The 24,443-nt window shown below is 37.1% G+C and overlaps 1 long non-coding RNA gene and 1 pseudogene across 2 annotated transcripts; one reads left to right on the plus strand and one right to left on the minus strand.

Moving 5' to 3' along the window:
* Window positions 1-13,393, minus strand: part of LOC132305297 (uncharacterized) — a 114,537-nt pseudogene extending 101,144 nt beyond the window's left edge.
* LOC132303829 (uncharacterized) lies at window positions 2,090-3,721 on the plus strand. Of its 2 annotated transcripts, XR_009481356.1 has the most exons (3): window positions 2,090-2,520; window positions 2,795-3,157; window positions 3,334-3,721. It is a non-coding gene; the product is annotated as an uncharacterized LOC132303829 (long non-coding RNA). The 2 variants fall into 2 exon arrangements; XR_009481355.1 differs by lacking the exon at window positions 2,795-3,157.
* Window positions 13,394-24,443: the final 11,050 nt, after the last annotated feature.

Consider the following 24,443-nt stretch of genomic DNA (forward strand, 5'->3'; position numbering starts at 1 on the left):
TCTATTCATTTAAATTCAGAAATCAAGCACATAATTTAACATTACTTGTTTGAAGTCAACTAAACTAATCAAAACATACCACAAACAAACAAACAGATCCTTGACCAAAAACGCTACTGTATATGAAACATATGTCAGAAGCATATGAAAACAAAACAAGCTAGGGCAAACCTACTACTATTCAGTGACAAAGAAAAACTACCACTTTAATCACCTGATACATAATTTTTCTTGTATAATCCTTATGGACCAGTTTAAATAGTAAATTCCATGCTGCCACATGCCATTGACCCGTAGGCACAACCCCCAGGATCCTGCTCTATGTCAATGTATGAAAGATGTAAGGTACCTGGAACTTCACATATCCACTTGGGGAAGGGCCAAAGCAGATGCCTCTGGATGCATGGCTGCGCATTTCATACAAACACCAAGCATATCCCTGCATGGCGGGAAGCACGCAGTACAATAAGTTTCCCCAGTACAATAAAGTCCCTACCCAGCAAAGTCAAATCCCTGCATGGCGGGAAGCATAAGTGCTGCTGCATATTGAGGAAACTTATTTTGGGACCATTCCACCTGGTTTTCTAGTATATTTGCTGATTGGAGGCTCCATCTGCGTGTCTTTCCTCTTTTGATCACACCCCGTTTTGGGGGAAGTTCTCTCTCATACGAGTTTGACCAATTTAATAGAGTTCCCGTTTGTGAGATCTCTTTCCACAAACCAGCTTCAGGAGGCCCACACTACTAGGAATGAACCACGATTGAGTCTCTAAAGTGGTTGATATGAGGGCTCTTGGCTGATGTTTTGCTTTCATGGTTCTAGCATAAGCAAGCTCCTGCGCTGCCTCCGTCATGACGTCAAGTATCATTATCCGTTGGCTCACATCTACATTAGAATTTGTTCAAAGTATCAAGAGATTCGAATGGAGATGTGACTATCAATGCCACAACCCGAATTTTTAAGATTTAATTTATTTCATTATATTTTTGGTTTTCATAATTAATTATTTGATTATAATTGGATTTACCCAATTGAGGGTCAATGTTTCAGTTTGTTTGATTTAGTGGTTGCATACATATATATATGTATATGCATATTGTACCTTGTCTCAAGGAGAAGATAAGATCCAAGCCGAAATTAGAGAAATGGAAAGATTGGTAATGTTGGTGGTGGGTGTAGGGATGGCAACGGGGTGGGGTGGGGCGGGGATTCCATTCCCCATCCCCATCCCCATCCCCGATGCATTTTTCATTCCCCATCCCCGCTTAAAATTTTGCCAGAATCCCCATACCCGCCGAGCCCCCGACACTATATCCCCGTCCCTGCCCCTGGCCCCGGCCTCATAATTTTTTTTTATTTATTTATTAAAAAAACATATTTTTTCTTATTTTCATATATATAATAAATCTAATTTAGTAATAAATTATTATATATAAGGGTATATTAGTAACTTCACATCTAATCGGGGTGGGTTAGGGCGGGTTTACCCTAACCCCACCCCCGCTCCCGCCAGGCGGGGATTGATAAATTGCTCCCATCCCTATCCCCATTTAGCTAAAAGGATCTCTATCCTCACTATAAACGGGGCGGGGCACGGCGAGGATAGGGAATTTGTCATCCCTAGGCGGGTCCTATGGCTTATTTTGTTGGTTATATATATATATATATGTGTGGTGTATCAGTTTAATCCAAGCTTTTGACTAAGTCAATCATCTGTTCAGTTTGTTTGATTTAATTGTTGCATATATATATATATATGTATATACATATTGTACCTTGTGTGATGGAGAAGATAAGGTCCAAGCTGAAATTAGAGAAATGGAAAGATTGGTAATGTTGGTGGTGGGTCCTATGGCTTGTTTTGTTAGTCATATATATATATATATATATATATGGTGTATCAGTTTAATGCAAGCTTTTGACTAAGTCAATCTTATGTGTTTATGTGTGATGGAATATTGAGATAGGAAGAAAGTGGAAAATAGCAGCAGGTGGGCTGCCGAAAGTAAGAGAGAGAGGATTGTGATAAGGTGATGCTTTGGCGGGACTCACAAAGAATTTTACTGCCAAAGTTAAGTGGACTTGGGCTGTTCACGTGGTCTGATGGAGTGAGCTGTTGTGATATTTGTTGTACTGTTGGTAGATAAGCCTTCAAATAATGTGTGCGCTATTGAGGGGGGTGTGTGTACTATGTAAGGATACAGAGAGCGTTGAGAACTGAGAAGGAAAGAAATTAGAGGGGACACAGAGAATCGTGAGCACAGACAGAGCAGACAGCCAAGAGTCGGCACACTGGCTGGAACTCTCCTTCTCTCTCTTTCTATTTCTATTTCTTTTTTTTCTTTTTCTTTTTTTCATTTTCTTCAAAGCTTCAAATTTTGATTGAGTTTGTTGGAGCCGTTTGCGGCAAATTAGAGGGCTTGTTGAGATCTACACAGTGATATAAGCATTTCTTATTTGGCCAACCCTAGGAATTTCGAAATTAGGGTACAAAATTTGGAGTTTTTGCATCTTAAGAGGTAGGGGTTTCTAGTTCCTAATTTCTTGTTCTCTTGTGAATTTTCTTTCAAAATTTGATGTCAAGCATGTTTAATTTGGGTTGATTGCTTCTAAAATGATGTAATTGTTGTATTTGAAATTTATGTTTATGTGTGTTGATGGAATTATATGAAAAGCATGCCTAAATGTTAATTTCTATGCCTATGGTATTTATTAATTTCCTAGAACTTGTTATGAAGAAGCATGTTAAATTGTGTAATGTAAATTTCCTTTATTTTCATATTATTGGAAAAGTACGTGACATGCATTCATAGCATTGGACATGAAAGGAAAGGGCAAAGAGATTTGAAATGAAAGAAAAAGGGATTTTGGGGAGAATTTGGATAAAATGGTTTTGAGAAAACCTGATCACCGCAGAGTCACCAAAGGGCCGTGGTGTTAAGATAACCTAGAGGGAATTAGGGAAATCACCCTAACGTGGTTGAGCTAGCTGGGCCCAAATGACGCCACGGGGGTACCAAGGGTCAGGGACAGTAGCCAATCCTTCTCTCGTGTCACTGCGGAGTCACCAACAGAAGGATTATATTAACAGTTTGAAAAGTGATGGATTTGGATTTTGAAAATGAGGAGCGACATAGCACGGCATTGCATTTCATGGTACGACATTATTTGGTTTTTAGCCTTGAAATTGTATTGTATTCTTTCTCGGTACAGCATGATCCCGTTCCCTTTGTTTCTATTTATTGCTTGGATTCACGGAGTCACAAGAGGTGTGTCTTAGACACCACCTACTGTGTAATTTTGCTCACCTCTTTATTATTAATATTTTTCAGGACACGGAAAGGAAGTGGCGAACAACCATCCATCACAAGTTTAGACGAGATTGGAGATTTATATTTTGCTAATTTTTTTTAAAACTTTAAAATTTTATAAATATAAATCTTCACTATTATGTAAAATTTTAGTATAATTTGTATAATGTTGTAAATTATGGGATTTTGATTTCAGAGGTATTTCATGAATTGTAAATTGACGTAATTAGAGTACGTTCCTTGTAAAGGAGTATGGGCCTAGGTAGTGGACTGGTGTTTCCATATTTTTTTAAAGAAGTTGGAGTAACGGGACTCTTTTTATATGCATATTGTTGTTTTGGGAATGTTTTCTATTATTTGCATTGTGTGTTGGGACATGATAGGTTAGTTTATGGCCAAGTGAGGCCATTACATTTTTTTTTTTTTAATGCATTTCAACAGGTTGTAGTAAGACCTTTTTTTAGCAGAGATCATACCGAATTTTTTTTATGATTGGTATCATTTTGGGTCGTTACAAATTTGGTATCAGAGCCAGGTTCGAAAACCAGTAGGACAACTGGTAGAGGCCTGCCTAGGGTTATGTAGAAGGTGGATTGCATTGTTTATGTGCTTATGTGTTAAAAGTATTTGTTATTTGAGAAGCATGCTTACTTGATTAGGTGTTTAAGGTTTTAAAAGGTATGCTTATTTGCTAAGTGTTCACATGCTTACGTGTTTAATTACTAAAATGTGTGTTATATGGTTATGACAATGAAATATATAAATAATTAAAAACATATTAATTATGATATGATGACAAATGTGATTTAGGTGGTAACAGCAAGTAGTAGGCACGGTGTGTACAATTTTATTTTAAATGATAATGTGACAAATAGTGAGCACGTAAGGTGCAGGTATGTCTAGTATGGTATTATGACGATTATTTAGGCATGGTTATAAAAGTATTTAAAAAAAAAAAAAATGGAAGACGGGGTGTTTATTTTACTTTTAAATGATGGGACACGTTTATATCATGGTATGGGGTACGGTTATTATGTATGTATATTCACATGTGTACATACAGTTGCGTACGGGATGGTTGCTAGTACGGTGGAGCACTTATTGTAGCATTGATGGTTGTGTAGCTTTTGACCTGAGTATGGGAAGAGCTCGGTTACTCTAGGGTTGTTTGGGTGCCGGTTCTTATCGAACGAATGGTTTAGGTCTTTAGCACGTGGATCAAGCTATTTAGTGCATGGTTGCTTCAATTTTCTCGTTGTTTTTAGGGCGTAATACTTGGGGCACCACCATCGAATGATTGTTATGGCATAGTGCGATGTCTAGGGTGAAACGTATGAGTTTCATGTGTTGGCGCGTGGGTTCCTGTGATCGTGGAGGTTAGGTTGACGATGTGAGGTTTTCGTGAGGTGTGTATAACTTTTAGAAGTTAGTATTTATGACTAAGGTCACGGTCTGGTACAAGGGTTTTTTTCGAACTGGTTTGTGGTAGGTGTGATAGAGGTTGCTTGAGTTACGAGTATGTGTAGTCTAAGGGTTGTAGACGTGTATTTATAGTATTCTGGTATGGTCCGAGGAAGCGTGTCGGTTACGACTGTTAAAAGGACTTGTTGGACTCTGTAGGTCTAGGGTAACGTAGGCTTTGACTGGAGTCATGGCAGTCCCGGATGACCGATTGCAGGATGTGGACCATTTCGTGTGGTCTTGAAAGAGTCTGTGTTTAGAAACTGGTTAGTTGAGGAGTGATCCTCATTTCAGACAGCTATAGGAGCGTGTTGCGGGTAATTAACTCTCGGTGGGTTAATTGTATAACACGGTGGATGAGCAGGGTTATAGGTTGTCACGATTGTCGAGAAAGTCTCGAGGTGAGGTATTGTGGTCAGTTTTAGCTTGTGTAGTGCAAGGTTGTGCGATAAGGTAGGTAGTATGGGGTCATTAAAGTGCTGGTCGATTGTAGATAAGGTGATAGATGGTGGGTATTGTGTGCTACATGGACTATGCTTTAGAATTTGAAAGTTGTGGACTAGGGTTGTATTTCAATTGTGTCTGGGGTATCAGGAGATAGTGCTGGTTGTTTGAGGATCCGAAGAGATAGACTGATGATTAGAATGATTGGGACGAGGGTGATCTCGTAGGTCTAGTTGGTAGCCTCATTTGACTTTTGTCGTGCCAAGGGTGTTCTGAGGAACGGTAAAAGGGGAAAGTGATGGTGTTGACAGCTGGGCATAAGGTTTCTTTGGTTGAGTATGTATATTGTTTTAGGAAGAATGGTCGGAGTAGCCGATTAAGTGTTAACGACTGATTATGTTGTAGATGGTTTGAGGAGACATTTGGATGTTGAGCATTCTGGTGTTTTGTGCTCATTTTTCCTTTGGGATTTGTCGGCATGGCATTGCTGTATAGAGGTCATTTTTCTGGTAATAAGTAGTGGTTACTGTGGGGAGTATCGAGAGTGAAACATACTCTCTTGTTGTGATGGTGTTATCCTAGGGATGTTTGTGGGGGATCGCTTGGCGGTAGCCTGTTGAGTCGGTGGGACGTGAGTTCGAGTTGTTATTCGAGGATGATGGTAGTAGAGGCGTTGTGACATGATGTCTTCGTATTGATGAATAGAATGGTTTGAGGTATGACCTGAATGTGGTTTGGGGATTATAAATTGTTTGTTGTATGTTGTCAGGTAGGTGATGGGATTGTGCGCCAGTTAAGGCGATTGTGGTCGGATTAGTTTTTAGAGCCAGTGAGGATGATGTTGCCAGATAGGCACCTTTTTCTTTTGATGAGTCAGTGGGTTGTTGTGACAAAGGTCACGGGTCTTGTGTGCATGATGTTTGAGGCAGTATCACCTGGGAAGGTAGAGAGGGATTTGGTGTCGTTGTGTTGTTTCACGACATAGAGGTTGTCGGTGGGGGGTAACTGATTCTAGGTAGAATGGGACGTGGTGTCCGAAGGGCAGTGATTATTTTTGGTGCCAGTGTGCCGTGAGCGTCGGTGCTCTTACCTGATTGGTTTTGGTTAGCATGGGTGTTGCGGGGTAGCGTATGCAAGGTTCCAGTGTTGATTGTGTATGACGGTCCGTTAGTGCAAGAGATCCCCTAGATTAGTGTTCGTAGTTACGTACCGGTATCCAGTTCTTCTCCTTGTGTGTAAGGGGCTAAGTTCATCTTAGGTGAGATTGGGTGTCCACGGTTAGACGATTGATGGACAACGTGTGACAGGGTGTCAGGTGCATTCAAGTACGAGTTGTCAGTCTCTTGTGAGAGCGGAGTTCGTTACCCTTCCATTTGTTCTAGTCCTAGCAAGGACGTCGTTTGTTGGGAGTTTTGTTCTCCATTTAAGAGTTGTGTGCATCCGCAGATGGGCTGAAGCATGTGTGGTTTGTTATGCTGTTAAAGTTCACCGGTAAAGATTTGGTTGAATGGGTCAACTCACTCCCATAGAGGGAGGTGGAGTCATTGGTTTTAGTTGTGCTTGTTCTGAGAGTGGTCTTGACCGATGGTGTATGAGGCACGAGTTGCCTAATAGGGATTATGTGTTTTCCAGTGTCTGGTACTAGCAGTGATGGCTAGGGGATGAGTCATGAACTGTGAGTTTGAGGATGATTAGGTGATGTGATATGAGTCGTGCACTTGGATGTTTTTATAGGCGCTTGATTCGAACAGTGTTTTGAGGACAAATATTAGTGTTGTTTGAGTGCTAATTTGCAAGAGAAAGTGAATGTGGGATTCTATTGAGGAATAATAGAATGATTGAGGATGGTTTCGAGATCTCAGGCATTAGATAATTGTATTGTATGTTTTGACGAGGTAATAATTGGATTGAATGATGTTATGGAGTTTATTTAAATAAAATGGTTTTAAGAAAACCTGGTCGCCGCGAAGTCACCAAAAGGCCGTGGTTTTAATATAACCTAGAGGAAACTAAGAAAATCACCCTAGCGTGGTTGAGCTAGTTGGGCCCCAAATGATGCCGCGGGGGTATCAAAGGTCAGGGACAGTAGCCAATCCTTCTCTCGTGTCGCTGCAGAGTCACCAATAGACGGATTATATTAACAGTTTGAAAAGTGATGGATTTGGATTTTGAAAATGGGGAGTGACATAGCACGGCATTGCATTTCATAGCATGACATTATTTGGTTTTTAGCCTTGAAATTGTATTGTATTCTTCCTCGGTATAGCGTGATCTCGTTCCCTTTATTTCTATTCATTGCTTGGATTCATGGGGTCACAAGAAGTGTGTTTTAGGCACCACCTACTGAGCAATTTTGCTCACCCCTTTATTATTATTATTTTTCAGGATACGGAAAGGAGGTAGCGGACAACCATCCCTCACAAGTTTAGATGGGATTGGAGATTTATATTTTGCTATTTTTATTTTAGAACTTTAAAATTTTGTAAATATAAATCTTCACACTTTAGTATAATTTATATAATGTTATAAATTATTGGCTTTTGATTTCAGAGATATTTCATGAACTATAAATTGACGTAATTAGAGTATGTTCCTTAAAAAGGAGTATGGGACTAGGTAGTGGACTGACGTTTCCATGTTTTTTTTAAAGAAGTTAGAGGAACGGGACTCTTTTTATATGTATATTGTTATTTTGGGAATGTTTTCTATTATTTGCATTGTGTGTTGGGATATGATAGATTAGTTTATGGCCAAGTGAGGCCATTACATTTTTTTTTATTTAAAACATTTCAATAGGTTGTGGTAAAACCCTTTTTTAGCAGAGGTCATGCCGAATTTTTTTGGGTTAACTTCAGTTACACCCCTTGAGGTATGTCCAAACTTCAAGGAGAAACACCCCCCCCCCCCCCCACATTTGCAAAAATTCAGTCAAACCCCCCTGTCAGACATTGTCGGCTGACAAAAACAAATAAATGAATGAAATGATTAAATTGCCCTTTTGTCGTTTTCCTGTATACACTTGACCAAACAACATATTTTATAACTCCCACCAAAATTAATTTTATCTATTGAACCAAACAGTCAGCTAATCTTTTATCATCCCTCGTATCTCAATAGCAAAGTCAGGTTACAAAATTAGTCTCATTGCTTTGCAGTTCAGTTTAGAGTCTCAGCGATTCAATGTCAAAGTTTCAGCGACCTATTGATATGAGCATAAAGCTTGAGAGATCGACTAGGAAGAAAACGAAGATACATCGACCTAACCGTGAGCTTTAGTTTCGACGAACTTCAATTTCAGTAGGTTACGGTCCGGTGAGCTTTAGTCAGACGTATAACTTTCGATACCAAGATCGTTGAGGGTACAAATTAAAGTGGACGAAGCTGCAGCAGTCACCGACGAGTTTTCCCCAATTCTTCGTTGAATTCAGACACCCAATATCGGAGAATTAGTACCAGACCGAGTATGCTCTCAATCAGATCCGCGAGCTTGATGGATACATATGGTTGAATTGATGATTTTATTAGATTATTTCAATGATATATTGATGAGAATGGTTGAACTGATGAGTTAAATTGAATTGTTGTGGGTCGGATTTGAAGAAACAGTGGGATGGAGGTTATGAAACTCAGAAATTCCAGAAAATCCCCAGGAAATCAAATTATAGTCAAAATAAATTAACAAAAAAGAACAACACAGAGAAATTGAAATAAATAGGAACATATATATGCGTGTGTATGTATGTACCTGTACATGAAAATGTCCAGTCCATAAAGTTTCTTCTTGCAGAGATAGGAAGAACTCAGAAAATCTGTTGTCCGAAACCCCATCAAGGCCGATGCTACGTCGCCGCGGAGTCCATCGCGGCCGTGACTCGGCAGCGAAAAAGCAGAGAACACTCCATAACTCATCCAATAACTAGTGCTATTCTCAAACCAATTAGCTAAATCACCATTAAAGTACTCTCGCTTCTTAATCAGATTGTTCTCGATATGCGAAATTACACAAGTATACCCCTTAGACAACTCCATTTCCTCCTCCAATTTGGATCACCCAAACTTAGCAACACCGTTAAATTTAGCAGAAACAAAGCTATTATTGTTGATGTTCACTATCGGTATTGCGGTGGATCTCGGTGAAACCGCCAAAACAGTGTTTCTGTTAGATTTAGCAGGGGAAAATGGATCGGGGGTTTGATCCAATTCGTTCATAACGGCAACAATTCCGAGCCCTACAACACCGTTTGGCTCGAAGTTCTTTAGAGATTTGGTAGTTGATTTTAATGGGTTATCGAAGAAGGAGAGGTTGATTGTTAATCTCTTCTTATTTCCCTTTAAATCAGACATTTCTAGAGAGAGATTTTTGGTAGGTATTGTCTTAAGCTCCTCTCTTTCTCAGTTGTTCTCTCACTAAATTAGTAGATGTCTTCAGTTTAGCTAGTGTTCTCTAAATTAAAAGGGGTTTCGTTAAAGAGGAGTGCGAGTCGGTGGTACTGAGTGGCGATCTTGAATATCTTGCTGCCAATGAGTCACGGCTGGTGAGGAGCTTGTCGGCGATGAAGATCATCGCTCGACCTCTGTCACGACCCGACTGTTCCAATAAAATCCTCCATTTATTCAGATACAAATACATCAAAATATACCCAGGATCAAAAAAATTGCCCTCTATTTTATACAAATTCAATTTCCTCAATATACATAAAAATTCTCCAAATGAAAATATAAATCCTCCACGCCGACTCTTCATCCTAAGCCCGAATCTAGCCATTCCCGTTCATCTTCGGTACCTGAAACTGGGAGGGGGTGAGACAAGAGTCCCAGTAGGAAAAACCATAATAAGAATCTCATGGAGGTTTAAATAAAACTGCTTCACAAAACGTACATAATCATGTGAGTATATAGACAAAATAAATATGCATTTAATCAAAACATTTAATAAAACATTTAATCAAAACCTCCCCATGCCATTCAAGGTATAGAGAACCCTACTCTGAAAATGAATTATCTCCTCACTGGATCATCAAGCTTTCATGCTTCCGCTGTGGCCTCTGCAACTCTCGACCCTCTGTCTTCCCTTAAAACTCACTGTCTATATTTAGGCTTTCTCACTCTCTTTCTTTCGGTCACTGTGTTTTCATAGTGCACAACCCCTTCAATTTATAATAGCCTCACCTACAAAAAAGATATCAATATGAAAGGACAATGTAATGCCAACCACTTTCTGCTCTCCACTTTAATTTCCTGATCTCATCTTATTTTCTGCTCTTTGATTTGCGATATACAGACAACACACACTCCAATAGCCCCACGTAAACAAAGCAAGGTCAAAAAGGTTGCCCAAATAAAATCCTAGTGGGACCCGCAAATAAAAGCCACAATTTCTGTCGGCAGCTGCTAGCTTCCTCTATCAGACAAGAAACATAAATATATACATATACAATGTATACAAAACCAAATCCCATTATCCCTTTAAATATCAATCTTGTGGGTCCCATAAAAATATCATTACACTACCTTTTCCATTTCCAATTTCGCTGCTCCCTCCTCCTAGCTCCATCAGACAATCTATATATGTAAATATATCCTATAAAATGAAACAAAACAATAATTCCTTAAACATCATTCCCTGTGGGCCCCGTGAAATAACCATTTTCCATTCAATTCTCTTTCTCTCAATCTCGCTACCAGCACCACACTTTTCTATAAGATTGAATCACATGTATATATATATACAAAATGCAACCAAACTAAAAAAACCCATAACTTTATCTCTTTGAATTCAGCAGGTGCATCCCATTGCTTCAACTGATACACTAAATATATATAACATATATAATCATGCTTCGGGAGAAAATCAAACCAATAAAATCTCATGTGGGTAAAATCTCTAAAATAGATTAAATATAAATCATAGTCTCCAATTTAATAATCAATAACCCAAATCTCTAATTGGCAAGTCTTCAATTAAAACAAAATTTAATGATAACAAATGAAATAAATAAAAATTCATCTCTTTAAAATTTGGGTTGTCACAACCTCTGCTGCTGCTACTGTTGTGGGTGCTCCATTATCTTCTCTCTGTAATAAGTGTTTTTTCTGATTTATTTTCTTTTGGATTTGTATATAAAACGTCTACCTAAGGTATCTTATGGTGGAACAGGCTAGTCATTAATAGAGGCGTTGAGTTTTCATAGATGGGGAAGAAGACTCAACGATTTCTTATCTAATATATAGACTATAGTCATGTCTATAGCCAAACATGACTTTGGAGGGCAATTTGGGCATTTAATCTACTTTTTTTGTTGATGTCATCAAAAAGTATTTCCGACCAGTTTTGACCGTTGACTGAGGGGAGAGACTGATGTGTGTCAGAAAAAGTAGGGGGTCTAATTGAATTTTTGCAAACGTGGGGGGTCTCCTTGAAGTTTGGACATACCTTAGGGGGTGTAACTGAAGTTAACCCAATTTTTTTTATGATTAGTATCATTTTGGGTCATTACAAACGAACCTGTACAAGACTTCTGACCACATCACCTGTTACATACTTCAATTCATCAGGCGATGTACGCCCAAGATTTTCAGCAACATCCAGAACCCTTTATAAAACTTTCTAGAAGAGAGATTGTTTCACCAACTTCTTAAATAACAGACCCATGGGAATCTAATTTGGTATTTGACAAGGAAAACTTGCTGAAGACCGGTGGTTTAATGGTTACACAACTTCTTCATGGATAAATTGGTAGCCATGCCAACTGAACTAGAAAATGAAACCATCTATTTCACTTAATATTAATAACTAGACATTTAATAGATGAATTGGACGAGATTTGCAGTCGTCTTGTGTAATCTTTACCAAGGGAGAACACAAAAAAAGCTCCAAAATTTTAAATTTCAAAGATTTCATGATATCATTAGAAACTAATTCTCAGAGAAACATAAGAAGAGAGAGAGCGTCAATTGATGAGATTGTAAATCACATTGTGTAAATGTTTACCAAGGGAGATCCCAAAAAATGCTCCAAATTTGTAAATTTCACAGATATCATGATAAGGTTAGAAATTAACCTTCAGAGAGAGAGAGAGAACACCAATGAACTAGAATGACTGCACCATCCGTGTCACCAGATTTTCTTAGTGCTCCAACCACATCAACCAACTGTGAGAACTTTCTTTTCAAATCTGTATCATCATTTGTAAAATCATATGGCTGTAATGATGCATCACTTATGTTTCAGAAATTTCACTTGCATCGTCATTCTCATCATCTTCACCAGAAACGGCCTCATGATTCAGTGTAGATGGACCAGTAATCTCATCAGGATCAAGCAACTTAAATGCTGATATTCTCTTCTTTCTACCTTTCACATTATTGGCTATCCCATCGTGGATCATGTTATTACATTCATTTTCTGGCAACATGGAGGTACCCTCCTCCGTGGCTGCTAAGCCAAATTCCCAGACAATGGTCTCTCCGGTACAGCTATCATCAAGATACCGAGGATTTTTTTGGGTAAATGACATTGGAAAAGACTAAAGCAATACTGCAAGACATTCTTCGAACCAAATGGGCAGGGATCTCCGGACTACCTGCCAGCAATTAGAAAAGGTGCAAGTAACACCAGTCAACATACTGCAAGATAATCTACCAATAGTGAGGAACAAAATTACAGCTGACTTCTTGAAGAATTGAGTGCATCACATCCTTAGTTGCATCTAAATCTTCTTTTGACATCTTCTCCAGGGAAATCCATACCGCTGCAGTTATATCTAAATCTTGAATTAAGGGGCTATGGAACAACAAATTGGAAGTAACAGATGAAGCGAATTATAAATTTAAACGGTATACGCAGATAGAAAGAAGTCCAACTATTTAAATTTAATGAAAATTAAAAGTACCACAGGCTTTGTCCTCCCCCTAACCATGGAAGTTCTCTCTCAAGGCAGTTGGGGATATTTGATCCAACAAGGTAAAGAATAAGAAAGGATACGAGCCTGCTGCTCCATTGAGGCTGATTGCACGAACTCTAGTTAAACCATGCTGCTACAAGACGCCGAACTGTGTCTACGAGATTACGAATATTATGACATTTTCTTTGCCAAACAGCATCAGGGAGGCATTCAATAACAGCAAATTGAAGGATCCATCTCAGGCAACGGATAGGAAATACTTTCTAGAGTAAAAAAAAAAAAATTAAAAAAAAAAATTAACAAACATGGACCTGAAAAGGGGAAATATAAAAAATCAAGATCTAGTAATGTAGGAGTAAACCTTTGAATATGTTATCGAGAATGGTAAACAGCAGTGCCAGATTTTATCTACAAACAATTTAAAACAAGGATCAGTAATTAGAAATTCTATTTAACGAACTTCATTGAGGGCAGGCCGGCTTTAGCGCATCGGTAAAGTTGACTCATTTTGACCTGGAGGTCATGGGTTAGAAATAAGAAAGAATCTCACTAAATGCAAAGGTAAGGCTGCTTACATTTAAACTTCACCAGATCCCGCTATGGCAGGTGTCTCGTTGCCTGGGTTAGCCTTTTATTTGACGAACTTCAATGGCTACCAGGCTACTTCTTATGATCAGGTCCAAGGAAGCCTGCGCCCATGCACTTGTAAAGATTGACAAACTTGTTTTATTGCTTTATACTCTCTACTCTGGCTTGGATTTTGGTACTAAGCAGTTTACAAAAACAAGGATATATAATTACAAATTCTGTTTAACCATGCTTCACCAGGGACCTGGCTGCCGTGAATTTTAACTGCTTGTGCACGTGTATGATGATCAGTGCCAATGAAGCCTGGACCCACACATATGTACATATTGACGACCCTGTTTGTTACTTAATTCTCTTTACAGTTACCCTCGCTTTCAATTTGAATACTAAACATAAAATAAAATAAAATATTGCTTCATTTATGCTTCATTTGTAAATTGTACAATAAATAATCAGTAGTTACTAAAATGAAGTGCACAATGTGAATATGGAGAGAGAGATGCCCTGGCAGTATCCTCCGACTCCCAAAAAAAATTAAAAAAATAAATAAAAATGCATAGAAATGCGTACATTCAAGTCACTGATATTTGGAACTCATACAACCGATGAAACAATATCTATAATATCCAATAAGCTCAACATCACTCACGTGTTGAAACCTAATTTATGCAAAAGTTGTTTTGACATTCTTTCTATAGCATGGGGGTCTTTAATTGCCTCCATCATCTTCAACCAGAATCGGGAACCAGACTTTGACTCGAAAACTTCGCCAACCGTCACATCATTTTTTGATGACAAGATGGTCCGGACATGATTAAGAATTCGAGGGATCACTTCACTTAAGAGCACATCTGTTAACAGTAAAAGTTGATACTTCGTTCAAAATTTATAGACTCGCATGACAAGATAACAAATGAAGTTGTCGAGGAAATTAAGTGTACTTTCTTGGGCTTAGTTCCACCAGGACGGTACAACAATGTAATGGTGCCTTGGTAGTTATGACTTCTGAGTAACTACTACAATTACAAGTCAGTCTAAGAATAATTCTTGCAGAGTGCACTCCCACTGAAGCAACCTGATATGGTTAAGCTCTCCAATACACACCACAGAAATAGACATATACATACAATTCTTTGAGGAGAATTTTGGGGGTTACTAGGATAGTTTATATCTATCCTTGCAACATAAAGTGCAGATGGAAATGTCTCACGCTTTCAGTTGTAGTGCTTGTAGTATTTAATATTATCTACAGACCCTCGCCGACAAATGCGAGCAAATGATTCTCCAACAAATAGGATGGTACCATCCATATCATTATCATTGAAGATGTATGCTTTATCACCTAGATTCATATCCCATTCTTGTGCCCCAGCAAGAAGTTGCACAGTAATCTGCTTGAAGAACAAACTGAAATTCTATGGTATAGAATTAACAATAACTGTGAAAGGAAATAAAGAAGAAAGAATGAGGATAAACAGATAATCATATAGATCTTCTAAGTAGACAGGTGTTACAAGGGGAAACTTGTCCCACATCGGATCCGGATGGGAAGTGACATGGGTATAAATGAGTGGGTATGCAGCCTTACCTAACAGTTCGAGCTTTTGGGTAAATGGGCAAGCGCCCACCCGTTACAGTTGGTATCAGAGCCAGACCCAGTCCTTGATCCGGTGCCACGTCAAGCGCCCGGCCCGGAAGGCGTCCGGGTGTGCCACCCCGGGTAGGCAGGGTGGCCCAACCGCAACGAGGGCGTTGCGAGTTCGGGTGGGGGAGAATGTTACAAGGGGAAACTTGTCCCACATCGGATCCGGATGGGAAGTGACATGGGTATAAATGGGTGGGTATGCAGCCTCAAGCGCCCATCCGTTACAACAGGTCTTTAACTAGTGTCCTGCCAAGGGTAAGAAAGTCTTTAACATAGGTCATGAGCATCCTCTAACACTTTACCCCTTTCCCCATATTAATATTTATAAAAATAAATGATTTTTGTTGGTAGAAAGTATAACATTGAAACATGTTAAAGTGCAAACTCCTAAATATCACACACACAAACACATGCAGTCATGCAACAAAGCCTAGCATTCTTCCACGCAAAAAAAAAATAAAAAAATGAGGATACTGTGATGAAAGTGAATCTGGGGCTATCAATCATGCTTTGTCAGGAACAAACATAACAAACTGTGCCATCCTAGAGACAGCTTGCTTGAGCTGTTGATTGCTAAGACCTTGAGATGGACAAGCACCACCGAATTCTCTAGCCATCTGGAGTACCCCATTATTTTCAATCAAGTGAAGTACAAGTAATCTACCATTTACATAGAGAGAAAACAGTCAATGTTAGAATATTAGTTTACAATGACATCCCTCGCACTTACATACTACACACACAAAAGAATAAAAAAATAAAAAGGGGGAAAGAAAAGGAAAAAAACAGAGGTCATAATATATTATTGATGGATATCTCGTGATTGTTGTCAGATATGTAAGGCATGATGCAATGGGCATATGTTTAACAATGCCGTAATACTGACTTTATATCATATCAAATGAAGCAAAAGCATGTCCTCATAAGTCAAAACCTTGACAAGATATGAGACTATAGCGACCTGGTGTGCCTTAAGTTTTTAATAACTATATGATCTACGAGAAAGGATACCTTTATTAATTAGGTTGAACACATTTAAGTAGGCTAAAATTTTCTAACATAATACGCATTAATCAGAGCCAGATGATATGCAAGATGAACTAAACAACCCATTCATAATATAAAATGGACTCGGGTTTTGCCACTACCTCTCAGCATTTGAGCAAACACCATTAATATCCAGACTACCACTTCCATTCTGTTGGAGAAAAGGAACTACTGCGTGAACAACCTCAGTGGCATGCCCTAACATTCCTAACAAATCAGAATCAGAATCAGAAATTACTATATCGACGCCATTTCCATCGGAGCGGATGACCACGGAATTGTAATGATTTTAACTAACTGAGTGTTCGACAGCAACGGTTCTTGCACATGAGGCTCAGAAACTGAGGGAAATCAAATGGCGAGGTCAGTTTCTATCTAGCCGTCTCGGTTGGTGTCCGAGTGGTGGTGAGGGTAAAATGTTCTTTAAATGGTTCAAGAAATATTATATAATTTGAAGGGCATAAGTGACTTTTCTCTTTCGGGTGTCATTGTAAGAAGTCACTTAACCAGTCTAATAACCTCAAATTAATCTCAGAGGTCTGAGTGTAATAACTTTGCTTCTTTACCTAATAAACATATATAAATAATAAAATATAAGTAAAGTGGCATCGGACTCCTATCGCGCACGTATGCAATCACATGTGTTGTAGGTATTCGATGCGTATAACAACATTGTTGCACAAGTGTTGTAGGTCATCAACAATATCGTATTGCATTGCAAAGAATCTGAACTATTTCATGATTTGTTGCGTTGTGTTTGGAGCACTAATTAAGCATATCTCTTCATCATCAGCATGCTCTCTTTTTTAAAATGAGTGAGATTGTATTCCTTTTTTTAGTCTATTTTATTATACACCAGTCTCCTCTAATATTTAATGTTTTAAAATTATTTGTAAAAAGAAAGTAATGTTTATTTGTCCTCTTTAAAGAAGAGATTGATTTTTCGAGTCTTATAAGAATAATATTATAGATATTTGTGCGTTAGTTTGAACTTTTGGGCGAAATATATATAAATAAAACACTAGGAGTATTATAGATATGCCAAGAGGAGAGAGACTTAAACAAAGATCAAACAACAATGAGACATAAAATAGTAAAGTAAAGGTTTCTTTTATTCACTTGTCAAGTACATCTCTCAAACACAAGCTCACAAGATATTTATGTAGGTGTTCTTTTTGATTAATACAATAAACAAGTGTATGATGGTGATATCAAATATACAAATATGATGGAAGCAGAGAAGATGCTTGGTGAAGGAAGAGAAGAAGACCAATCTTCAAAATTAAGATGGTGGTAGGGCAAGTATACAGTGTTGTAACAGCTCTTTTTGTGGTTACTTATTCTTTCATGCGATAGTGTTATTTATAAGCCTAGATTATGTTGGTCATTAACCAGTGGTCTCTCGCGTGTCTAGCTCCTAACCAAGATCATATGGATAGTCCTGATGGACCTAGGAGCCTAAGAGGTCAAATCCTCTCATCGAGTCATGCACTATGTCACTTTGTTGTTTCTCCCCCATTTGGGGCATTAAATGTTGTTTGGTCGTCGTTTGGTCAAGCCTAACATAACATTAAATATGATTTTAAGGTTTGCTATCATAATGTGTATAATCCTATCATCTCGTTGATTGGGCCTTACTAGGAGCGAAGGCATTTCTTTACTTCTCATCCACCAGTCCAAGATCTTTCTAAGTTTCCCAAGTTTTAGATTCCTCAGAGCCTCGAAGGCCCTACCTTCATTTCATACTATGTAGGATCTATGGTTTTCTACCGGTGAGCTCGCTAGGGCTTTAGTGTTTTGAAGTATCATAAGGGCCTAGAAGAACCTTTGTGTTTTGTCCTCGAGCGCTATTGGTTTGCTCGAGTTCTCAAGGCTTTATTGACCCGACGTAGTGCTAAGGTTTGAGTTGCTTGAGGGTTAACTCGAAACTTGATGGCTAGGTGTGATGCCAAGGCTTTGAGATGCTCGAGGGTTAAGCCCTTGAGGCTTGGTGGGCCTGGTGCTATACCAGGGCTCGAAGCGCTTGAGGGTTAGGCCTTCGAAGCTTGGTGGGCCCGGTGTGATGCCAGGGCTTGAGGTACTCGAGGATTAGAGACTCGAAACTTGGTGGGCCTGGTGCGATGCGAGGGCTTGGGGCGCTCGAAAGTTATGTCCTCGAAGCTTGGTGGGCTTGGTATGATGCTAGGGCTTGAGGTGCTAAAGGGTTAGGTCCTCAAAGCTTGGTGGGCCTGGTGCGATGCCATGGTTTGAGGTGCTTGAAAGTTAAGGACTCGTAACTTGGTGGGCCTAGTGTGATGCTAGAGCTTGAGGTGTTCGAGGGTTAGGTCATCGAGGCTTGATGGGTCTGGTGCGATGCCAAGGCCTTGTGTAGTTATTTAACTTTTCAACTTGCCATGGGGTCCTAGTTAAAGGCTATGTTGACTTATCAACATGCCATGTCAGCGTTTGATAAGTGACACCCACAATATATATATATATATATATATATATATATATATATATATATATATATAGCTTCAAAAATGGGCTTAATTAAGGAGCTTCTTCTAAAAGGTAGATAACGAGCTTTCTTTGTAAGCTAAGTAATGAGCTTCTTCTAAAAGGTAAATAACGAGCTTCATTTGTAAGCTAAATAATGAGCTTCATGTATAAGCTAAGTAAGGAGCTTCTCTCGTAAGCTAATATTTAGGATAAATATGAGTGGACCCCACTTACATATATATATAACACTCTCCCTTGAGTCCCTGACACTATACTACACTAAGAATATGCCTCGTTAAAACCTTGTTAAGAAAAACCAGTGGGACAAAATTCTAGAGAAGGAAAAATAGTACAATATTCTTGTATATCTAAAAATGATATTGCATAGGTTAAAACTGTTGAGATTTTTAAAAGATTTTAAAATTAGTTTAAAATATTTCAATATCCCTTTATTATTTAATTTCATTATTTGAATTTTATATTGTAACTTACTGAATTAATTTACATGAACGTTATAATATAACGTATAGAATATATTGGGTTTTATTATAGCAAATAAAGTGTTAGCCGTTTTGGCTTCTTTGAGGAGGCCTACATATATGGCAATAGGATGTACTCAAAGATATACCAATCTGCTCTACCATATTTGCGTATTACTTTTCCAGCGATTATCTTATCGATATCTTTCATATATTTCACCTATATTTCACTATTTTGGGTAACTCGACATTGGAGACTTGGTGCTTTTACCTTCATGTGGTCGTGCACATAGAGGAGGCGCCACTGAGAGCTGATCGGATTGTATCTTGGAGTTAACTAGCACCGTCTGCACCTGCACGTAGAGAAGGATTATCAACTTTAGGTCAACATGTTTATCACATGCCTCTCTATATCAAGCCAGCCTTTCTTTAACTTTACTTTTATATTTTATTTGTTTTATTTCATTGTCTTTTACATGTAACAATTATATTTAAATTGTGTTTCTATATATATATTTGCATGCAACTAATATCATACAAAACTACCATATTCTCATTGATTTAATTTCTGCAAAACTTACTTTAATTGTCAATTATATTTATATAATATTTTAGTACGATTCATTTATAATATTTTAGTGCATAAAATTATATTTCCATAACAGTTTAAAGTTGATAGTTTTGCTAAATAGCTTCTTGACTTATTGCCCAATCTGTAAAAGAACTAAATCTTTTTTTATAGTGAACAAAACGTGTTTTGTTTTGGAAATTAAAATTACAATACGGCTATGCTTGACTTTGACCTCAGCCCAAAGTTTCGCGAGATGTCTTTCTTTTTTCGTATATAATATTAAAAAATAAATAAAAGGTATTGCAAAGAGTTGTGTTGATTATGTTTGGCGAGTTCAATTTATTGAAATATACAACAGTTTCAACATTTTTTAATTTATAATTTGTTTTATATGAAAGTCAATTTTTTGGAAAAGGTTCTATTTTCAAAAGGAAACAATTTATTGGGAAACAGTTTTTCAGCACTTTTGAATTTAAATTGGTGTTTTTAGAACTGTTTTAGCATTGAGTTATATATATATAAGGCAGTTTATTTTAAAAAACTAGATCATATATATATATATATATATATATATATATATATATAAGGCAATTTATTTTTTAAAACTAGATTAGTTTATTATTAGAAAACAGTTACTATTATTTGTCAAAGAAGTCAATTTATTGAAATCAGTTTTGGACATTTAAATTGTTGTATTGAAACTGCTTTAGTATTGAAACTATTTTATTCTTATTTTAAATTGTGTATTTTATATTGTGCATCATTTTGCTTTAATTAGATGATCTGCATCTGATTTATATTTTGTTGAAAATTTTATAATGATTTAATTTCAATAGGAGATTGACCCTACAACTTTCACGTAAGTAGACTTGATATCCAATTTAATTTAAGGTCTAAGTAATATACTAATGATGATAGAGATGGGAAATTCTAGCAAGTTCGCCCTCGGATTTAATCCTTCGATTAATCTTACCTATGATAACATTGATTGGTGGTTAGACTCGGGGGCAAATGTGCATGTATGCTTTAGTACTGACTATTTTAAGACTTATAAAAAATTTAATGGTGGAAGTGTAACCTTAGGAAATAATTCTATTATACAAATTCATGGAATTGGAGACGTGAAATTAAAGATGACCTCTGGGAAGATTCTAACTTTAAAGGATGTGCGACATGTACCCGAAGTAAGGAAAAATTTAGTTAGTGGACCTTTTTTAGTTCAACAAGGGTTTAATATTGTAATGGAGTCAAATAAAGTTGTAATCACAAAGAACACTATTTTTGTGGGTAAAGGTTATAATAGTGAGGGATTATTTAAGTTGAATGTTATTTTCGATGTGAATGGAATCTCTTCACAAGTTTATAGTTTGGCATGGAAGACTTTGACATCTTAGTCTGAAGAAAATTAAAAAATTGATGGATCTTAATTTATTCCCAAAGTCGAAGGTAAATTTTAAATATAAGTGTAAGATATGCGTACAAGCCAAACAACCTAGAAAACCACACAAAGTAGTTATACATAGTGATGTGTGTGATTCCAATAAACCGCCAACTAGGGGTGGCAATAAATACTTTGTGACTTTTATTGATGATTTTTCTAAGTATTGTTATGTATATTTGATAAAGACTAAGGATGAGGTTTTTGATAGATTTAGAGTTTACAAGAGTGAAGTAGAAAATCAATTGAAGAAAAATATTAAAAGATTGAGGTCCGACAGAGGAGGAGAATATTCTTGGAACAAACTTGGAGACTTTTGTGAGGAACATGGAATTATACATGAAGTAATTCCTCCATATTCACCTCAATCAAATGGAGTAGCCGAAAGGAAAAATAGAATTCTCATGGATATGGTTAACTTAACGTTATTAAGTAGTGGTGTACCCGGGAATTTGTGGGAGGAAGCTATGCTCACCGCATATTTCTTACTCAATCGAGTAATTGTCCAACATAATGATAGAACTCCATATGAGTTATGGAAAGGTAGAGTACCTAATCTTCAAATCCTAAAAGTGTAGGGGTGTCTCGCTAAAGTACACCTACCGGAGCCAAAAAGAAAGAAAATAGGACCTAAAACCATAGATGCCATCTTTATAAGATATGTTCAATGTATTAGTGCCAATAGATTCTTAGTATTTAACTCTGAAGTTAGTGATATAGCAAAAAATTTAATAATAGAATCTAGAGATGCTACCTACTTTGAAGATATATTTCCTTATAAGTTTAGAATACCAAGTCAAATAGTTAATAGATCTTCAACCTATTATAGTCATTTAGCATCTTCTACTAGTACACCATTAGTGGAAGATTCTCAACCACAAGAACTTCAAGAAGTAAGAGACACAGAATAGAAAAGAATTTTGGAGATGACTTTTTAACATACCTAGTCGAGGGTGATCCAACTACAAATAAAGAAGCAATGTCATCTTTAAATGCTCCTTTTTGGAAGGAAGCTATAAATAACGAGTTTCAATCTATGTTACAGAATAACACTTGGGTCTTAACTGAGTTACCTTCTGGTAATAGGGCTATATGTTATAAGTGGATTTTCAAAAGGAAGTTAAAGCCCGGTGGAAGTATAGATAAGTATAAGGCTCGACTAATAGCTAAAGGTTTCACCCAAAAGAAAGGAATAGATTATTTTGACACATGTTCCCCTATGACTAATATCACAACCATTAGAATTCTAATAGCTTTATCCTCTATCCATAACTTAGTTGTGCATCAAATAGGTGTTAAATTGTATTTTTAAATGGTGACTTAGATAAAGAAATATAGATGGAGCAACCTGAGGGATTTATGGTTAAAGGATAAGAGAATAAGGTGTGTAAATTAGTTAAGTCCTTATATGGTCTTAAGTAAGCTCCTAAACAAGTTTCTCTCAAAAAGTCAAGCACTGCATCATATTTGCAGATCGAATTTATGCAATATTTATAAGGTTTTATTTCATCATGATTTTTCTTTTTTGTCAGAGTGATAAATATCGGATTTCATGAAAAGAGATGATGGCGATTTCTTAAAAACTGTGCCACACACACACACACACACATATATATATATATATATATATATATATATATATATATATATTTGTGAGAACCAACCTTCTTTTATCATTTTATGAACATTGATTGCTTTTAAAAAAAAAAAAAATTTAGAATCATTTTTATATATTTGAACCAAACATGTCATAATACCTTTGAAATTCTGAAAAAGTATTCTCCAATCCACTGCCCCTCTTCAAATTTACAACCTGAGTTAGATCTTTTTAATCTGACATGTAATTATTCTTTCCCTATTTGGTACCTGCAATGAAGCCTTCTAAAATTAGGAAGTTACCATATATAATTAGGTTTGAAATTTTAAGGACAATCATAAAAAATCTGTATTTTGGGTTTTATTAAAATTAATACAATTGTTTATTTTTCAAAAATAGTAGCTATTAGTTTGTGAAATTATCATAAGAAATAACTGATTTAATTTAATTTAATTTTTTTTTTTGGGTGACAATGTTAACCTTTTTAACCTCTTATAGTAACTTAGGTGCGTAATCCTAATCCTTGTAAGACATAGAAAAAAAAATAAAAAAGTATAAAAATAAAAAAAAACAACCTATGGAGTAATTCGTAGAAAAACTCAATTTAACGTCGCTTTTAACCCCTCTCTCTCGCACGTGTATAATCAAATTGCTTTCTTTCTCTCTGTATAGAATAAACAGTCTTTTTATGATCGTGACTGTTTGTTTCTGTAGATACCTATTTCTCGTCGGTGGTTAAATAGTCAAAGGAATTGGGAATATATCACTAAACAATATGAGGAATGCAAAAAGGTGAAAAAAAAATGAGAGAAAACTAATCCAGTGAAAAGATTAAAGCAATGGTAGGGAAGATGCTGCCGTCAGTTCCTTAATTAGGGCCCTTGCCCTTTGTCACTGCCCTCTTTTATAACCTTAGGTTACTCAGGTGGTATTTGTTGGGCCTCCAGATCTAAATAGTCAGGGTTCATGCCTCTTTTGGGTCATGTTACCTTAATCCCTATATTTCTGGAGCTGTTGCCAAGTGTACCTCCCCTATTAAGTGACCCGAACATTGCTAGCTGTAAAGGCAATTGTACTATTCTAGCTGTCTTTTGTTTTTATCCTCAAATTGGGCCTTACCTTAGTAAGCAAGACATTACTAATTTTTCAGCCTGTATTTCCCTTGGCCTTTAACAATCCTACCATAACCCTTCATTGCTTTGGCGTACGGTTGAATCTATTGACCGTGACTTAAAGTTCGTCAATTAGCCATTCATGGTTGGGTCGGATCAAGGTTCAAAGCACATCGATCGACGGATCGCGGTCTGGTTGGGTCGGGGTACAAGGCTTACCGATCAACAGTTTGTGGTGGCATCAAATTGAGGTTGGTGTCTCGTCCAAGTGTTATCATTTTTGTATTCTTCCTTGAAGATGGTACTGACGTGGGTCATCTTGACTTGACCTTTGGTGGATGGAAGATACCTTTCTGGGCGTTAA

This window comes from Cornus florida, unplaced genomic scaffold (genome assembly GCF_030987335.1).
Source record: "Cornus florida cultivar Cherokee Brave unplaced genomic scaffold, ASM3098733v1 CherokeeBrave_3.0.0_Hap2_Chr04, whole genome shotgun sequence".
NCBI lineage: Eukaryota > Viridiplantae > Streptophyta > Magnoliopsida > Cornales > Cornaceae > Cornus > Cornus florida.